The 18,162-nt window shown below is 52.8% G+C and overlaps 15 non-coding genes across 15 annotated transcripts; all 15 read left to right on the forward strand.

The window, feature by feature from the left end:
* Nucleotides 1-237: 237 nt before the first annotated feature.
* Nucleotides 238-319, forward strand: TRNAS-GCU (transfer RNA serine (anticodon GCU)). The gene has a single exon. It is a non-coding gene; the product is annotated as a tRNA-Ser (tRNA).
* Nucleotides 320-2,537: 2,218 nt separating this feature from the next.
* TRNAS-GCU (transfer RNA serine (anticodon GCU)) lies at nt 2,538-2,619 on the forward strand. The gene has a single exon. It is a non-coding gene; the product is annotated as a tRNA-Ser (tRNA).
* Nucleotides 2,620-3,793: 1,174 nt separating this feature from the next.
* TRNAS-GCU (transfer RNA serine (anticodon GCU)) lies at nt 3,794-3,875 on the forward strand. Its single transcript has one exon. It is a non-coding gene; the product is annotated as a tRNA-Ser (tRNA).
* Nucleotides 3,876-5,049: 1,174 nt separating this feature from the next.
* Nucleotides 5,050-5,131, forward strand: TRNAS-GCU (transfer RNA serine (anticodon GCU)). The gene has a single exon. It is a non-coding gene; the product is annotated as a tRNA-Ser (tRNA).
* A 1,187-nt stretch (nt 5,132-6,318) lies between these two features.
* On the forward strand, nt 6,319-6,400 carry TRNAS-GCU (transfer RNA serine (anticodon GCU)). Its single transcript has one exon. It is a non-coding gene; the product is annotated as a tRNA-Ser (tRNA).
* A 1,174-nt stretch (nt 6,401-7,574) lies between these two features.
* Nucleotides 7,575-7,656, forward strand: TRNAS-GCU (transfer RNA serine (anticodon GCU)). The gene has a single exon. It is a non-coding gene; the product is annotated as a tRNA-Ser (tRNA).
* Nucleotides 7,657-8,830: 1,174 nt separating this feature from the next.
* Nucleotides 8,831-8,912, forward strand: TRNAS-GCU (transfer RNA serine (anticodon GCU)). The gene has a single exon. It is a non-coding gene; the product is annotated as a tRNA-Ser (tRNA).
* A 579-nt stretch (nt 8,913-9,491) lies between these two features.
* TRNAT-AGU (transfer RNA threonine (anticodon AGU)) lies at nt 9,492-9,565 on the forward strand. Its single transcript has one exon. It is a non-coding gene; the product is annotated as a tRNA-Thr (tRNA).
* A 535-nt stretch (nt 9,566-10,100) lies between these two features.
* Nucleotides 10,101-10,182, forward strand: TRNAS-GCU (transfer RNA serine (anticodon GCU)). Its single transcript has one exon. It is a non-coding gene; the product is annotated as a tRNA-Ser (tRNA).
* Nucleotides 10,183-11,357: 1,175 nt separating this feature from the next.
* Nucleotides 11,358-11,439, forward strand: TRNAS-GCU (transfer RNA serine (anticodon GCU)). Its single transcript has one exon. It is a non-coding gene; the product is annotated as a tRNA-Ser (tRNA).
* A 1,187-nt stretch (nt 11,440-12,626) lies between these two features.
* Nucleotides 12,627-12,708, forward strand: TRNAS-GCU (transfer RNA serine (anticodon GCU)). The gene has a single exon. It is a non-coding gene; the product is annotated as a tRNA-Ser (tRNA).
* A 1,184-nt stretch (nt 12,709-13,892) lies between these two features.
* Nucleotides 13,893-13,974, forward strand: TRNAS-GCU (transfer RNA serine (anticodon GCU)). The gene has a single exon. It is a non-coding gene; the product is annotated as a tRNA-Ser (tRNA).
* Nucleotides 13,975-15,160: 1,186 nt separating this feature from the next.
* TRNAS-GCU (transfer RNA serine (anticodon GCU)) lies at nt 15,161-15,242 on the forward strand. Its single transcript has one exon. It is a non-coding gene; the product is annotated as a tRNA-Ser (tRNA).
* A 1,185-nt stretch (nt 15,243-16,427) lies between these two features.
* On the forward strand, nt 16,428-16,509 carry TRNAS-GCU (transfer RNA serine (anticodon GCU)). The gene has a single exon. It is a non-coding gene; the product is annotated as a tRNA-Ser (tRNA).
* A 1,186-nt stretch (nt 16,510-17,695) lies between these two features.
* Nucleotides 17,696-17,777, forward strand: TRNAS-GCU (transfer RNA serine (anticodon GCU)). Its single transcript has one exon. It is a non-coding gene; the product is annotated as a tRNA-Ser (tRNA).
* The last annotated feature ends 385 nt before the right edge of the window (nt 17,778-18,162 follow it).

Genomic DNA, 18,162 nt, shown 5'->3' on the forward strand with positions numbered 1-18,162 from the left:
ACCTCAGATGGGAATCCAGTTGGACAATGCCATGGCTATGGCCTACGTCAATCACCAAGGGGGTCACCGAAGGTGGTGCCTCTCAGAAGGAAGCATATTGCCCCAGGAGGACGTGGTGCTCAGACATACTCAGACTCCTGGCAGACTCTCCGTGCGCCCTCCCAGATTGCCGGAATCTGGCTAAGCCCTTCTCAAAAGCCACAGACAAGAAACGGCCCAAGGTTCTAGGTTACACATGACGAGGTGGCCGAGTGGTTAAGGCGATGGACTGCTAATCCATTGTGCTCTGCACGCATGGGTTCGAATCCCATCCTCGTCGGTAGTTTAGTTCGTAATCAATGTAAACGTGCTTAACGTAAAGCATTTCATGGCACAAAGGTCTTGTACACATAGAAAAAAAGGCACAGTCAACCTGGACCTAGACATTCTACCTCAATTCCATGCCCCCTCCTCGGCCCAATCCACAGCTCTCCCCTCTGCACTCAGTCAGACCCACCCTGTCCCACTTTTGTACTCCCCTCTGTCCACAGCTTTAACTTCTGTGCGAGCCGCCCCCCCCAATACCCCCCAGCTCCAGCCCCCGCATTCCTGTTACGCCCTGCACTGCCCCTGCACTGCCCCCTGCACTGCCCCCTGCACCCACTCTGCACTTGACTGGGTTGCAAAGGATGTGCACCACGTGAGGCGCTGTGGCTTAGTTGGTGAAAGCGCCTGTCTAGTAAACAGGAGATCCTGAGTTCAAATCTCAGCAGTGCCTGCCGTGGAGTCTTTCCATTTATAACGTTTTCAGTTTTGCGCAAGCTTAATGGCAGCCTTGAGTCTCCCAAGCGTGGTAGGTTTCCAACCCAGTGCTAGCTTGAGGGAAGACCTTGCCTCCAAAGATTTGAAAAATTCTCACAAAGAGCTATCCCCCAAGTGGGGCGCTGTGGCTTAGTTGGTGAAAGCGCCTGTCTAGTAAACAGGAGATCCTGAGTTCAAATCTCAGCAGTGCCTGCCGTGGAGTCCATCCATTTCTAACATTTTCAGTATTGCGCAAGCTGAATGTCACCCCTCAGTCTCCCAAGCGTGGTAGCCCACCGCCCCCCCCAATACCCCCCAGCTCCAGCCCCCGCATTCCTGTTACGCCCTGCACTGCCCCCTGCACCCACTCTGCACTTGACTGGGTTGCAAAGGCTGTGCACCACGTGAGGCGCTGTGGCTTAGTTGGTGAAAGCGCCTGTCTAGTAAACAGGAGATCCTGAGTTCAAATCTCAGCAGTGCCTGCCGTGGAGTCTTTCCATTTATAACGTTTTCAGTTTTGCGCAAGCTTAATGGCAGCCTTGAGTCTCCCAAGCGTGGTAGGTTTCCAACCCAGTGCTAGCTTGAGGGAAGACCTTGCCTCCAAAGATTTGAAAAATTCTCACAAAGAGCTATCCCCCAAGTGGGGCGCTGTGGCTTAGTTGGTGAAAGCGCCTGTCTAGTACACAGGAGATCCTGAGTTCAAATCTCAGCAGTGCCTGCCGTGGAGTCCATCCATTTCTAACATTTTCAGTATTGCGCAAGCTGAATGTCACCCCTCAGTCTCCCAAGCGTGGTAGCCCACCGCCCCCCCAATACCCCCCAGCTCCAGCCCCCGCATTCCTGTTATGCCCTGCACTGCCCCCTGCACCCACTCTGCACTTGACTGGGTTGCAAAGGATGTGCACCACGTGAGGCGCTGTGGCTTAGTTGGTGAAAGCGCCTGTCTAGTAAACAGGAGATCCTGAGTTCAAATCTCAGCAGTGCCTGCCGTGGAGTCTTTCCATTTATAACGTTTTCAGTTTTGCGCAAGCTTAATGGCAGCCTTGAGTCTCCCAAGCGTGGTAGGTTTCCAACCCAGTGCTAGCTTGAGGGAAGACCTTGCCTCCAAAGATTTGAAAAATTCTCACAAAGAGCTATCCCCCAAGTGGGGTGCTGTGGCTTAGTTGGTGAAAGCGCCTGTCTAGTAAACAGGAGATCCTGAGTTCAAATCTCAGCAGTGCCTGCCGTGGAGTCCATCCATTTCTAACATTTTCAGTATTGCGCAAGCTGAATGTCACCCCTCAGTCTCCCAAGCGTGGTAGCCCACCGACCCAGCGCTGGACCCAGGCAAGACCCTGCCTCCAACGACTTGAAAAATTCCCACTGTACATATCAGCCTATCAGGCTAAAGATCAGTCCTGGGTGCCCTTTTGAATGCAGGGGACTTATTCTTTGGAGGGAGCCCGCCTTCCCATCAACATTCTGGAGCACAGGACAATTCAGGCCTCCCTTCAATGTTGCATACCTCTTCTTCTGTGAGAACCTCAGATGGGAATCCAGTTGGACAATGCCATGGCTATGGCCTACGTCAATCACCAAGGGGGTCACCGAAGGTGGTGCCTCTCAGAAGGAAGCATATTGCCCCAGGAGGACGTGGTGCTCAGACATACTCAGACTCCTGGCAGACTCTCCGTGCGCCCTCCCAGATTGCCGGAATCTGGCTAAGCCCTTCTCAAAAGCCACAGACAAGAAACGGCCCAAGGTTCTAGGTTACACATGACGAGGTGGCCGAGTGGTTAAGACGATGGACTGCTAATCCATTATGCTCTGCACGCATGGGTTCGAATCCCATCCTCGTCGGTAGTTTAGTTCGTAATCAATGTAAACGTGCTTAACGTAAAGCATTTTATGGCACAAAGGTCTTGTACACATAGAAAAAAAGGCACTGTCAACCTGGACCTAGACATTCTACCTCCCTTCCATGCCCCCTCCTCGGCCCAATCCACAGCTCTCCCCTCTGCACTCAGTCAGACCCACCCTGTCCCACTTTTGTACTCCCCTCTGTCCACAGCTTTAACTTCTGTGCGAGCCGCCCCCCCCAATACCCCCCAGCTCCAGCCCCCGCATTCCTGTTACGCCCTGCACTGCCCCCTGCACCCACTCTGCACTTGACTGGGTTGCAAAGGATGTGCACCACGTGAGGCGCTGTGGCTTAGTTGGTGAAAGAGCCTGTCTAGTAAACAGGAGATCCTGAGTTCAAATCTCAGCAGTGCCTGCCGTGGAGTCTTTCCATTTATAACGTTTTCAGTTTTGCGCAAGCTTAATGGCAGCCTTGAGTCTCCCAAGCGTGGTAGGTTTCCAACCCAGTGCTAGCTTGAGGGAAGACCTTGCCTCCAAAGATTTGAAAAATTCTCACAAAGAGCTATCCCCCAAGTGGGGCGCTGTGGCTTAGTTGGTGAAAGCGCCTGTCTAGTAAACAGGAGATCCTGAGTTCAAATCTCAGCAGTGCCTGCCGTAGAGTCCATCCATTTCTAACATTTTCAGTATTGCGCAAGCTGAATGTCACCCCTCAGTCTCCCAAGCGTGGTAGCCCACCGACCCAGGCAAGACCCTGCCTCCAACGACTTGAAATATTCCCACTGTACATATCAGCCTATCAGGCTAAAGATCAGTCCTGGGTGCCCTTTTGAATGCAGGGGACTTATTCTTTGGAGGGAGCCCGCCTTCCCATCAACATTCTGGAGCACAGGACAATTCAGGCCTCCCTTCAATGTTGCATACCTCTTCTTCTGTGAGAACCTCAGATGGGAATCCAGTTGGACAATGCCATGGCTATGGCCTACGTCAATCACCAAGGGGGTCACCGAAGGTGGTGCCTCTCAGAAGGAAGCATATTGCCCCAGGAGGACGTGGTGCTCAGACATACTCAGACTCCTGGCAGACTCTCCGTGCGCCCTCCCAGATTGCCGGAATCTGGCTAAGCCCTTCTCAAAAGCCACAGACAAGAAACGGCCCAAGGTTCTAGGTTACACATGACGAGGTGGCTGAGTGGTTAAGACGATGGACTGCTAATCCATTATGCTCTGCACGCATGGGTTCGAATCCCATCCTCGTCGGTAGTTTAGTTCGTAATCAATGTAAACGTGCTTAACGTAAAGCATTTTATGGCACAAAGGTCTTGTACACATAGAAAAAAAGGCACTGTCAACCTGGACCTAGACATTCTACCTCCCTTCCATGCCCCCTCCTCGGCCCAATCCACAGCTCTCCCCTCTGCACTCAGTCAGACCCACCCTGTCCCACTTTTGTACTCCCCTCTGTCCACAGCTTTAACTTCTGTGCGAGCCGCCCCCCCCAATACCCCCCAGCTCCAGCCCCCGCATTCCTGTTACGCCCTGCACTGCCCCCTGCACCCACTCTGCACTTGACTGGGTTGCAAAGGATGTGCACCACGTGAGGCGCTGTGGCTTAGTTGGTGAAAGCGCCTGTCTAGTAAACAGGAGATCCTGAGTTCAAATCTCAGCAGTGCCTGCCGTGGAGTCTTTCCATTTATAACGTTTTCAGTTTTGCGCAAGCTTAATGGCAGCCTTGAGTCTCCCAAGCGTGGTAGGTTTCCAACCCAGTGCTAGCTTGAGGGAAGACCTTGCCTCCAAAGATTTGAAAAATTCTCACAAAGAGCTATCCCCCAAGTGGGGCGCTGTGGCTTAGTTGGTGAAAGCGCCTGTCTAGTAAACAGGAGATCCTGAGTTCAAATCTCAGCAGTGCCTGCCGTAGAGTCCATCCATTTCTAACATTTTCAGTATTGCGCAAGCTGAATGTCACCCCTCAGTCTCCCAAGCGTGGTAGCCCACCGACCCAGGCAAGACCCTGCCTCCAACGACTTGAAAAATTCCCACTGTACATATCAGCCTATCAGGCTAAAGATCAGTCCTGGGTGCCCTTTTGAATGCAGGGGACTTATTCTTTGGAGGGAGCCCGCCTTCCCATCAACATTCTGGAGCACAGGACAATTCAGGCCTCCCTTCAATGTTGCATACCTCTTCTTCTGTGAGAACCTCAGATGGGAATCCAGTTGGACAATGCCATGGCTATGGCCTACGTCAATCACCAAGGGGGTCACCGAAGGTGGTGCCTCTCAGAAGGAAGCATATTGCCCCAGGAGGACGTGGTGCTCAGACATACTCAGACTCCTGGCAGACTCTCCGTGCGCCCTCCCAGATTGCCGGAATCTGGCTAAGCCCTTCTCAAAAGCCACAGACAAGAAACGGCCCAAGGTTCTAGGTTACACATGACGAGGTGGCCGAGTGGTTAAGGCGATGGACTGCTAATCCATTGTGCTCTGCACGCATGGGTTCGAATCCCATCCTCGTCGGTAGTTTAGTTCGTAATCAATGTAAACGTGCTTAACGTAAAGCATTTCATGGCACAAAGGTCTTGTACACATAGAAAAAAAGGCACTGTCAACCTGGACCTAGACATTCTACCTCCCTTCCATGCCCCCTCCTCGGCCCAATCCACAGCTCTCCCCTCTGCACTCAGTCAGACCCACCCTGTCCCACTTTTGTACTCCCCTCTGTCCACAGCTTTAACTTCTGTGCGAGCCGCCCCCCCCCAATACCCCCCAGCTCCAGCCCCCGCATTCCTGTTACGCCCTGCACTGCCCCCTGCACCCACTCTGCACTTGACTGGGTTGCAAAGGATGTGCACCACGTGAGGCGCTGTGGCTTAGTTGGTGAAAGCGCCTGTCTAGTAAACAGGAGATCCTGAGTTCAAATCTCAGCAGTGCCTGCCGTGGAGTCTTTCCATTTATAACGTTTTCAGTTTTGCGCAAGCTTAATGGCAGCCTTGAGTCTCCCAAGCGTGGTAGGTTTCCAACCCAGTGCTAGCTTGAGGGAAGACCTTGCCTCCAAAGATTTGAAAAATTCTCACAAAGAGCTATCCCCCAAGTGGGGTGCTGTGGCTTAGTTGGTGAAAGCGCCTGTCTAGTAAACAGGAGATCCTGAGTTCAAATCTCAGCAGTGCCTGCCGTGGAGTCCATCCATTTCTAACATTTTCAGTATTGCGCAAGCTGAATGTCACCCCTCAGTCTCCCAAGCGTGGTAGCCCACCGACCCAGCGCTGGACCCAGGCAAGACCCTGCCTCCAACGACTTGAAAAATTCCCACTGTACATATCAGCCTATCAGGCTAAAGATCAGTCCTGGGTGCCCTTTTGAATGCAGGGGACTTATTCTTTGGAGGGAGCCCGCCTTCCCATCAACATTCTGGAGCACAGGACAATTCAGGCCTCCCTTCAATGTTGCATACCTCTTCTTCTGTGAGAACCTCAGATGGGAATCCAGTTGGACAATGCCATGGCTATGGCCTACGTCAATCACCAAGGGGGTCACCGAAGGTGGTGCCTCTCAGAAGGAAGCATATTGCCCCAGGAGGACGTGGTGCTCAGACATACTCAGACTCCTGGCAGACTCTCCGTGCGCCCTCCCAGATTGCCGGAATCTGGCTAAGCCCTTCTCAAAAGCCACAGACAAGAAACGGCCCAAGGTTCTAGGTTACACATGACGAGGTGGCCGAGTGGTTAAGACGATGGACTGCTAATCCATTATGCTCTGCACGCATGGGTTCGAATCCCATCCTCGTCGGTAGTTTAGTTCGTAATCAATGTAAACGTGCTTAACGTAAAGCATTTTATGGCACAAAGGTCTTGTACACATAGAAAAAAAGGCACTGTCAACCTGGACCTAGACATTCTACCTCCCTTCCATGCCCCCTCCTCGGCCCAATCCACAGCTCTCCCCTCTGCACTCAGTCAGACCCACCCTGTCCCACTTTTGTACTCCCCTCTGTCCACAGCTTTAACTTCTGTGCGAGCCGCCCCCCCCAATACCCCCCAGCTCCAGCCCCCGCATTCCTGTTACGCCCTGCACTGCCCCCTGCACCCACTCTGCACTTGACTGGGTTGCAAAGGATGTGCACCACGTGAGGCGCTGTGGCTTAGTTGGTGAAAGAGCCTGTCTAGTAAACAGGAGATCCTGAGTTCAAATCTCAGCAGTGCCTGCCGTGGAGTCTTTCCATTTATAACGTTTTCAGTTTTGCGCAAGCTTAATGGCAGCCTTGAGTCTCCCAAGCGTGGTAGGTTTCCAACCCAGTGCTAGCTTGAGGGAAGACCTTGCCTCCAAAGATTTGAAAAATTCTCACAAAGAGCTATCCCCCAAGTGGGGCGCTGTGGCTTAGTTGGTGAAAGCGCCTGTCTAGTAAACAGGAGATCCTGAGTTCAAATCTCAGCAGTGCCTGCCGTAGAGTCCATCCATTTCTAACATTTTCAGTATTGCGCAAGCTGAATGTCACCCCTCAGTCTCCCAAGCGTGGTAGCCCACCGACCCAGGCAAGACCCTGCCTCCAACGACTTGAAATATTCCCACTGTACATATCAGCCTATCAGGCTAAAGATCAGTCCTGGGTGCCCTTTTGAATGCAGGGGACTTATTCTTTGGAGGGAGCCCGCCTTCCCATCAACATTCTGGAGCACAGGACAATTCAGGCCTCCCTTCAATGTTGCATACCTCTTCTTCTGTGAGAACCTCAGATGGGAATCCAGTTGGACAATGCCATGGCTATGGCCTACGTCAATCACCAAGGGGGTCACCGAAGGTGGTGCCTCTCAGAAGGAAGCATATTGCCCCAGGAGGACGTGGTGCTCAGACATACTCAGACTCCTGGCAGACTCTCCGTGCGCCCTCCCAGATTGCCGGAATCTGGCTAAGCCCTTCTCAAAAGCCACAGACAAGAAACGGCCCAAGGTTCTAGGTTACACATGACGAGGTGGCCGAGTGGTTAAGACGATGGACTGCTAATCCATTATGCTCTGCACGCATGGGTTCGAATCCCATCCTCGTCGGTAGTTTAGTTCGTAATCAATGTAAACGTGCTTAACGTAAAGCATTTTATGGCACAAAGGTCTTGTACACATAGAAAAAAAGGCACTGTCAACCTGGACCTAGACATTCTACCTCCCTTCCATGCCCCCTCCTCGGCCCAATCCACAGCTCTCCCCTCTGCACTCAGTCAGACCCACCCTGTCCCACTTTTGTACTCCCCTCTGTCCACAGCTTTAACTTCTGTGCGAGCCGCCCCCCCCAATACCCCCCAGCTCCAGCCCCCGCATTCCTGTTACGCCCTGCACTGCCCCCTGCACCCACTCTGCACTTGACTGGGTTGCAATGGATGTGCACCACGTGAGGCGCTGTGGCTTAGTTGGTGAAAGCGCCTGTCTAGTAAACAGGAGATCCTGAGTTCAAATCTCAGCAGTGCCTGCCGTGGAGTCTTTCCATTTATAACGTTTTCAGTTTTGCGCAAGCTTAATGGCAGCCTTGAGTCTCCCAAGCGTGGTAGGTTTCCAACCCAGTGCTAGCTTGAGGGAAGACCTTGCCTCCAAAGATTTGAAAAATTCTCACAAAGAGCTATCCCCCAAGTGGGGCGCTGTGGCTTAGTTGGTGAAAGCGCCTGTCTAGTAAACAGGAGATCCTGAGTTCAAATCTCAGCAGTGCCTGCCGTAGAGTCCATCCATTTCTAACATTTTCAGTATTGCGCAAGCTGAATGTCACCCCTCAGTCTCCCAAGCGTGGTAGCCCACCGACCCAGGCAAGACCCTGCCTCCAACGACTTGAAAAATTCCCACTGTACATATCAGCCTATCAGGCTAAAGATCAGTCCTGGGTGCCCTTTTGAATGCAGGGGACTTATTCTTTGGAGGGAGCCCGCCTTCCCATCAACATTCTGGAGCACAGGACAATTCAGGCCTCCCTTCAATGTTGCATACCTCTTCTTCTGTGAGAACCTCAGATGGGAATCCAGTTGGACAATGCCATGGCTATGGCCTACGTCAATCACCAAGGGGGTCACCGAAGGTGGTGCCTCTCAGAAGGAAGCATATTGCCCCAGGAGGACGTGGTGCTCAGACATACTCAGACTCCTGGCAGACTCTCCGTGCGCCCTCCCAGATTGCCGGAATCTGGCTAAGCCCTTCTCAAAAGCCACAGACAAGAAACGGCCCAAGGTTCTAGGTTACACATGACGAGGTGGCCGAGTGGTTAAGGCGATGGACTGCTAATCCATTGTGCTCTGCACGCATGGGTTCGAATCCCATCCTCGTCGGTAGTTTAGTTCGTAATCAATGTAAACGTGCTTAACGTAAAGCATTTCATGGCACAAAGGTCTTGTACACATAGAAAAAAAGGCACTGTCAACCTGGACCTAGACATTCTACCTCCCTTCCATGCCCCCTCCTCGGCCCAATCCACAGCTCTCCCCTCTGCACTCAGTCAGACCCACCCTGTCCCACTTTTGTACTCCCCTCTGTCCACAGCTTTAACTTCTGTGCGAGCCGCCCCCCCCCCAATACCCCCCAGCTCCAGCCCCCGCATTCCTGTTACGCCCTGCACTGCCCCCTGCACCCACTCTGCACTTGACTGGGTTGCAAAGGATGTGCACCACGTGAGGCGCTGTGGCTTAGTTGGTGAAAGCGCCTGTCTAGTAAACAGGAGATCCTGAGTTCAAATCTCAGCAGTGCCTGCCGTGGAGTCTTTCCATTTATAACGTTTTCAGTTTTGCGCAAGCTTAATGGCAGCCTTGAGTCTCCCAAGCGTGGTAGGTTTCCAACCCAGTGCTAGCTTGAGGGAAGACCTTGCCTCCAAAGATTTGAAAAATTCTCACAAAGAGCTATCCCCCAAGTGGGGCACTGTGGCTTAGTTGGTGAAAGCGCCTGTCTAGTAAACAGGAGATCCTGAGTTCAAATCTCAGCAGTGCCTGCCGTGGAGTCCATCCATTTCTAACATTTTCAGTATTGCGCAAGCTGAATGTCACCCCTCAGTCTCCCAAGCGTGGTAGCCCACCGACCCAGCGCTGGACCCAGGCAAGACCCTGCCTCCAACGACTTGAAAAATTCCCACTGTACATATCAGCCTATCAGGCTAAAGATCAGTCCTGGGTGCCCTTTTGAATGCAGGGGACTTATTCTTTGGAGGGAGCCCGCCTTCCCATCAACATTCTGGAGCACAGGACAATTCAGGCCTCCCTTCAATGTTGCATACCTCTTCTTCTGTGAGAACCTCAGATGGGAATCCAGTTGGACAATGCCATGGCTATGGCCTACGTCAATCACCAAGGGGGTCACCGAAGGTGGTGCCTCTCAGAAGGAAGCATATTGCCCCAGGAGGACGTGGTGCTCAGACATACTCAGACTCCTGGCAGACTCTCCGTGCGCCCTCCCAGATTGCCGGAATCTGGCTAAGCCCTTCTCAAAAGCCACAGACAAGAAACGGCCCAAGGTTCTAGGTTACACATGACGAGGTGGCCGAGTGGTTAAGGCGATGGACTGCTAATCCATTGTGCTCTGCACGCATGTGTTCGAATCCCATCCTCGTCGGTAGTTTAGTTCGTAATCAATGTAAACGTGCTTAACATAAAGCATTTCATGGCACAAAGGTCTTGTACACATAGAAAAAAAGGCACTGTCAACCTGGACCTAGACATTCTACCTCCCTTCCATGCCCCCTCCTCGGCCCAATCCACAGCTCTCCCCTCTGCACTCAGTCAGACCCACCCTGTCCCACTTTTGTACTCCCCTCTGTCCACAGCTTTAACTTCTGTGCGAGCCGCCCCCCCCCAATACCCCCCAGCTCCAGCCCCCGCATTCCTGTTACGCCCTGCACTGCCCCCTGCACCCACTCTGCACTTGACTGGGTTGCAAAGGATGTGCACCACGTGAGGCGCTGTGGCTTAGTTGGTGAAAGCGCCTGTCTAGTAAACAGGAGATCCTGAGTTCAAATCTCAGCAGTGCCTGCCGTGGAGTCTTTCCATTTATAACGTTTTCAGTTTTGCGCAAGCTTAATGGCAGCCTTGAGTCTCCCAAGCGTGGTAGGTTTCCAACCCAGTGCTAGCTTGAGGGAAGACCTTGCCTCCAAAGATTTGAAAAATTCTCACAAAGAGCTATCCCCCAAGTGGGGCGCTGTGGCTTAGTTGGTGAAAGCGCCTGTCTAGTAAACAGGAGATCCTGAGTTCAAATCTCAGCAGTGCCTGCCGTAGAGTCCATCCATTTCTAACATTTTCAGTATTGCGCAAGCTGAATGTCACCCCTCAGTCTCCCAAGCGTGGTAGCCCACCGACCCAGGCAAGACCCTGCCTCCAACGACTTGAAATATTCCCACTGTACATATCAGCCTATCAGGCTAAAGATCAGTCCTGGGTGCCCTTTTGAATGCAGGGGACTTATTCTTTGGAGGGAGCCCGCCTTCCCATCAACATTCTGGAGCACAGGACAATTCAGGCCTCCCTTCAATGTTGCATACCTCTTCTTCTGTGAGAACCTCAGATGGGAATCCAGTTGGACAATGCCATGGCTATGGCCTACGTCAATCACCAAGGGGGTCACCGAAGGTGGTGCCTCTCAGAAGGAAGCATATTGCCCCAGGAGGACGTGGTGCTCAGACATACTCAGTCTCCTGGCTGACTCTCCGTGCGCCCTCCCAGATTGCCGGAATCTGGCTAAGCCCTTCTCAAAAGCCACAGACAAGAAACGGCCCAAGGTTCTAGGTTACACATGACGAGGTGGCCGAGTGGTTAAGGCGATGGACTGCTAATCCATTGTGCTCTGCACGCATGGGTTCGAATCCCATCCTCGTCGGTAGTTTAGTTCGTAATCAATGTAAACGTGCTTAACGTAAAGCATTTCATGGCACAAAGGTCTTGTACACATAGAAAAAAAGGCACTGTCAACCTGGACCTAGACATTCTACCTCCCTTCCATGCCCCCTCCTCGGCCCAATCCACAGCTCTCCCCTCTGCACTCAGTCAGACCCACCCTGTCCCACTTTTGTACTCCCCTCTGTCCACAGCTTTAACTTCTGTGCGAGCCGCCCCCCCCCAATACCCCCCAGCTCCAGCCCCCGCATTCCTGTTACGCCCTGCACTGCCCCCTGCACCCACTCTGCACTTGACTGGGTTGCAAAGGATGTGCACCACGTGAGGCGCTGTGGCTTAGTTGGTGAAAGCGCCTGTCTAGTAAACAGGAGATCCTGAGTTCAAATCTCAGCAGTGCCTGCCGTGGAGTCTTTCCATTTATAACGTTTTCAGTTTTGCGCAAGCTTAATGGCAGCCTTGAGTCTCCCAAGCGTGGTAGGTTTCCAACCCAGTGCTAGCTTGAGGGAAGACCTTGCCTCCAAAGATTTGAAAAATTCTCACAAAGAGCTATCCCCCAAGTGGGGCGCTGTGGCTTAGTTGGTGAAAGCGCCTGTCTAGTAAACAGGAGATCCTGAGTTCAAATCTCAGCAGTGCTTGCCGTAGAGTCCATCCATTTCTAACATTTTCAGTATTGCGCAAGCTGAATGTCACCCCTCAGTCTCCCAAGCGTGGTAGCCCACCGACCCAGCGCTGGACCCAGGCAAGACCCTGCCTCCAACGACTTGAAAAATTCCCACTGTACATATCAGCCTATCAGGCTAAAGATCAGTCCTGGGTGCCCTTTTGAATGCAGGGGACTTATTCTTTGGAGGGAGCCCGCCTTCCCATCAACATTCTGGAGCACAGGACAATTCAGGCCTCCCTTCAATGTTGCATACCTCTTCTTCTGTGAGAACCTCAGATGGGAATCCAGTTGGACAATGCCATGGCTATGGCCTACGTCAATCACCAAGGGGGTCACCGAAGGTGGTGCCTCTCAGAAGGAAGCATATTGCCCCAGGAGGACGTGGTGCTCAGACATACTCAGACTCCTGGCAGACTCTCCGTGCGCCCTCCCAGATTGCCGGAATCTGGCTAAGCCCTTCTCAAAAGCCACAGACAAGAAACGGCCCAAGGTTCCAGGTTACACATGACGAGGTGGCCGAGTGGTTAAGGCGATGGACTGCTAATCCATTGTGCTCTGCACGCATGGGTTCGAATCCCATCCTCGTCGGTAGTTTAGTTCGTAATCAATGTAAACGTGCTTAACGTAAAGCATTTCATGGCACAAAGGTCTTGTACACATAGAAAAAAAGGCACTGTCAACCTGGACCTAGACATTCTACCTCCCTTCCATGCCCCCTCCTCGGCCCAATCCACAGCTCTCCCCTCTGCACTCAGTCAGACCCACCCTGTCCCACTTTTGTACTCCCCTCTGTCCACAGCTTTAACTTCTGTGCGAGCCGCCCCCCCCAATACCCCCCCCCCAGCTCCAGCCCCAGCCCCCGCATTCCTGTTACCCCCTGCACCCACTCTGCACTTGACTGGGTTGCAAAGGATGTGCACCACGTGAGGCGCTGTGGCTTAGTTGGTGAAAGCGCCTGTCTAGTAAACAGGAGATCCTGAGTTCAAATCTCAGCAGTGCCTGCCGTGGAGTCTTTCCATTTATAACGTTTTCAGTTTTGCGCAAGCTTAATGGCAGCCTTGAGTCTCCCAAGCGTGGTAGGTTTCCAACCCAGTGCTAGCTTGAGGGAAGACCTTGCCTCCAAAGATTTGAAAAATTCTCACAAAGAGCTATCCCCCAAGTGGGGCGCTGTAGCTTAGTTGGTGAAAGCACCTGTCTAGTAAACAGGAGATCCTGAGTTCAAATCTCAGCAGTGCCTGCCGTGGAGTCCATCCATTTCTAACATTTTCAGTATTGCGCAAGCTGAATGTCACCCCTCAGTCTCCCAAGCGTGGTAGCCCACCGACCCAGCGCTGGACCCAGGCAAGACCCTGCCTCCAACGACTTGAAAAATTCCCACTGTACATATCAGCCTATCAGGCTAAAGATCAGTCCTGGGTGCCCTTTTGAATGCAGGGGACTTATTCTTTGGAGGGAGCCCGCCTTCCCATCAACATTCTGGAGCACAGGACAATTCAGGCCTCCCTTCAATGTTGCATACCTCTTCTTCTGTGAGAACCTCAGATGGGAATCCAGTTGGACAATGCCATGGCTATGGCCTACGTCAATCACCAAGGGGGTCACCGAAGGTGGTGCCTCTCAGAAGGAAGCATATTGCCCCAGGAGGACGTGGTGCTCAGACATACTCAGACTCCTGGCAGACTCTCCGTGCGCCCTCCCAGATTGCCGGAATCTGGCTAAGCCCTTCTCAAAAGCCACAGACAAGAAACGGCCCAAGGTTCTAGGTTACACATGACGAGGTGGCCGAGTGGTTAAGGCGATGGACTGCTAATCCATTGTGCTCTGCACGCATGGGTTCGAATCCCATCCTCGTCGGTAGTTTAGTTCGTAATCAATGTAAACGTGCTTAACGTAAAGCATTTCATGGCACAAAGGTCTTGTACACATAGAAAAAAAGGCACTGTCAACCTGGACCTAGACATTCTACCTCCCTTCCATGCCCCCTCCTCGGCCCAATCCACAGCTCTCCCCTCTGCACTCAGTCAGACCCACCCTGTCCCACTTTTGTACTCCCCTCTGTCCACAGCTTTAACTTCTGTGCGAGCCGCCCCCCCCAATACCCCCCCCCTCCAGCCCCCGCATTCCTGTTACGCCCTGCACTGCCCCCTGCACCCACTCTGCACTGGACTGGGTTGCAAAGGATGTGCACCACGTGAGGCGCGGTGGCTTAGTTGGTGAAAGCGCCTGTCTAGTAAACAGGAGATCCTGAGTTCAAATCTCAGCAGTGCCTGCCGTGGAGTCTTTCCATTTATAACGTTTTCAGTTTTGCGCAAGCTTAATGGCAGCCTTGAGTCTCCCAAGCGTGGTAGGTTTCCAACCCAGTGCTAGCTTGAGGGAAGACCTTGCCTCCAAAGATTTGAAAAATTCTCACAAAGAGCTATCCCCCAAGTGGGGCGCTGTGGCTTAGTTGGTGAAAGCGCCTGTCTAGTAAACAGGAGATCCTGAGTTCAAATCTCAGCAGTGCCTGCCGTGGAGTCCATCCATTTCTAACATTTTCAGTATTGCGCAAGCTGAATGTCACCCCTCAGTCTCCCAAGCGTGGTAGCCCACCGACCCAGCGCTGGACCCAGGCAAGACCCTGCCTCCAACGACTTGAAAAATTCCCACTGTACATATCAGCCTATCAGGCTAAAGATCAGTCCTGGGTGCCCTTTTGAATGCAGGGGACTTATTCTTTGGAGGGAGCCCGCCTTCCCATCAACATTCTGGAGCACAGGACAATTCAGGCCTCCCTTCAATGTTGCATACCTCTTCTTCTGTGAGAACCTCAGATGGGAATCCAGTTGGACAATGCCATGGCTATGGCCTACGTCAATCACCAAGGGGGTCACCGAAGGTGGTGCCTCTCAGAAGGAAGCATATTGCCCCAGGAGGACGTGGTGCTCAGACATACTCAGACTCCTGGCAGACTCTCCGTGCGCCCTCCCAGATTGCCGGAATCTGGCTAAGCCCTTCTCAAAAGCCACAGACAAGAAACGGCCCAAGGTTCTAGGTTACACATGACGAGGTGGCCGAGTGGTTAAGGCGATGGACTGCTAATCCATTGTGCTCTGCACGCATGGGTTCGAATCCCATCCTCGTCGGTAGTTTAGTTCGTAATCAATGTAAACGTGCTTAACGTAAAGCATTTCATGGCACAAAGGTCTTGTACACATAGAAAAAAAGGCACTGTCAACCTGGACCTAGACATTCTACCTCCCTTCCATGCCCCCTCCTCGGCCCAATCCACAGCTCTCCCCCCTGCACTCAGTCAGACCCACCCTGTCCCACTTTTGTACTCCCCTCTGTCCACAGCTTTAACTTCTGTGCGAGCCGCCCCCCCAATACTCCCCAGCTCCAGCCCCCGCATTCCTGTTACGCCCTGCACTGCCCCCTGCACCCACTCTGCACTTGACTGGGTTGCAAAGGATGTGCACCACGTGAGGCGCTGTGGCTTAGTTGGTGAAAGCGCCTGTCTAGTAAACAGGAGATCCTGAGTTCAAATCTCAGCAGTGCCTGCCGTGGAGTCTTTCCATTTATAACGTTTTCAGTTTTGCGCAAGCTTAATGGCAGCCTTGAGTCTCCCAAGCGTGGTAGGTTTCCAACCCAGTGCTAGCTTGAGGGAAGACCTTGCCTCCAAAGATTTGAAAAATTCTCACAAAGAGCTATCCCCCAAGTGGGGCGCTGTGGCTTAGTTGGTGAAAGCGCCTGTCTAGTAAACAGGAGATCCTGAGTTCAAATCTCAGCAGTGCCTGCCGTGGAGTCCATCCATTTCTAACATTTTCAGTATTGCGCAAGCTGAATGTCACCCCTCAGTCTCCCAAGCGTGGTAGCCCACCGACCCAGCGCTGGACCCAGGCAAGACCCTGCCTCCAACGACTTGAAAAATTCCCACTGTACATATCAGCCTATCAGGCTAAAGATCAGTCCTGGGTGCCCTTTTGAATGCAGGGGACTTATTCTTTGGAGGGAGCCCGCCTTCCCATCAACATTCTGGAGCACAGGACAATTCAGGCCTCCCTTCAATGTTGCATACCTCTTCTTCTGTGAGAACCTCAGATGGGAATCCAGTTGGACAATGCCATGGCTATGGCCTACGTCAATCACCAAGGGGGTCACCGAAGGTGGTGCCTCTCAGAAGGAAGCATATTGCCCCAGGAGGACGTGGTGCTCAGACATACTCAGACTCCTGGCAGACTCTCCGTGCGCCCTCCCAGATTGCCGGAATCTGGCTAAGCCCTTCTCAAAAGCCACAGACAAGAAACGGCCCAAGGTTCTAGGTTACACATGACGAGGTGGCCGAGTGGGTAAGGCGATGGACTGCTAATCCATTGTGCTCTGCACGCATGGGTTCGAATCCCATCCTCGTCGGTAGTTTAGTTCGTAATCAATGTAAACGTGCTTAACGTAAAGCATTTCATGGCACAAAGGTCTTGTACACATAGAAAAAAAGGCACTGTCAACCTGGACCTAGACATTCTACCTCCCTTCCATGCCCCCTCCTCGGCCCAATCCACAGCTCTCCCCTCTGCACTCAGTCAGACCCACCCTGTCCCACTTTTGTACTCCCCTCTGTCCACAGCTTTAACTTCTGTGCGAGCCGCCCCCCCCAATACCCCCCAGCTCCAGCCCCCGCATTCCTGTTACGCCCTGCACTGCCCCCTGCACCCACTCTGCACTTGACTGGGTTGCAAAGGATGTGCACCACGTGAGGCGCTGTGGCTTAGTTGGTGAAAGCGCCTGTCTAGTAAACAGGAGATCCTGAGTTCAAATCTCAGCAGTGCCTGCCGTGGAGTCTTTCCATTTATAACGTTTTCAGTTTTGCGCAAGCTTAATGGCAGCCTTGAGTCTCCCAAGCGTGGTAGGTTTCCAACCCAGTGCTAGCTTGAGGGAAGACCTTGCCTCCAAAGATTTGAAAAATTCTCACAAAGAGCTATCCCCCAAGTGGGGCGCTGTGGCTTAGTTGGTGAAAGCGCCTGTCTAGTAAACAGGAGATCCTGAGTTCAAATCTCAGCAGTGCCTGCCGTGGAGTCCATCCATTTCTAACATTTTCAGTATTGCGCAAGCTGAATGTCACCCCTCAGTCTCCCAAGCGTGGTAGCCCACCGACCCAGCGCTGGACCCAGGCAAGACCCTGCCTCCAACGACTTGAAAAATTCCCACTGTACATATCAGCCTATCAGGCTAAAGATCAGTCCTGGGTGCCCTTTTGAATGCAGGGGACTTATTCTTTGGAGGGAGCCCGCCTTCCCATCAACATTCTGGAGCACAGGACAATTCAGGCCTCCCTTCAATGTTGCATACCTCTTCTTCTGTGAGAACCTCAGATGGGAATCCAGTTGGACAATGCCATGGCTATGGCCTACGTCAATCACCAAGGGGGTCACCGAAGGTGGTGCCTCTCAGAAGGAAGCATATTGCCCCAGGAGGACGTGGTGCCCAGACATACTCAGACTCCTGGCAGACTCTCCGTGCGCCCTCCCAGATTGCCGGAATCTGGCTAAGCCCTTCTCAAAAGCCACAGACAAGAAACGGCCCAAGGTTCTAGGTTACACATGACGAGGTGGCCGAGTGGTTAAGGCGATGGACTGCTAATCCATTGTGCTCTGCACGCATGTGTTCGAATCCCATCCTCGTCGGTAGTTTAGTTCGTAATCAATGTAAACGTGCTTAACATAAAGCATTTCATGGCACAAAGGTCTTGTACACATAGAAAAAAAGGCACTGTCAACCTGGACCTAGACATTCTACCTCCCTTCCATGCCCCCTCCTCGGCCCAATCCACAGCTCTCCCCTCTGCACTCAGTCAGACCCACCCTGTCCCACTTTTGTACTCCCCTCTGTCCACAGCTTTAACTTCTGTGCGAGCCGCCCCCCCCAATACCCCCCAGCTCCAGCCCCCGCATTCCTGTTACGCCCTGCACTGCCCCCTGCACCCACTCTGCACTTGACTGGGTTGCAAAGGATGTGCACCACGTGAGGCGCTGTGGCTTAGTTGGTGAAAGCGCCTGTCTAGTAAACAGG

Source organism: Lithobates pipiens, unplaced genomic scaffold (genome assembly GCF_037356315.1).
Source record: "Lithobates pipiens isolate NorthernLeopardFrog02 unplaced genomic scaffold, aLitPip1_a1.2 Scaffold_8, whole genome shotgun sequence".
In the NCBI taxonomy this organism is placed as follows: Eukaryota; Metazoa; Chordata; class Amphibia; order Anura; family Ranidae; genus Lithobates; species Lithobates pipiens.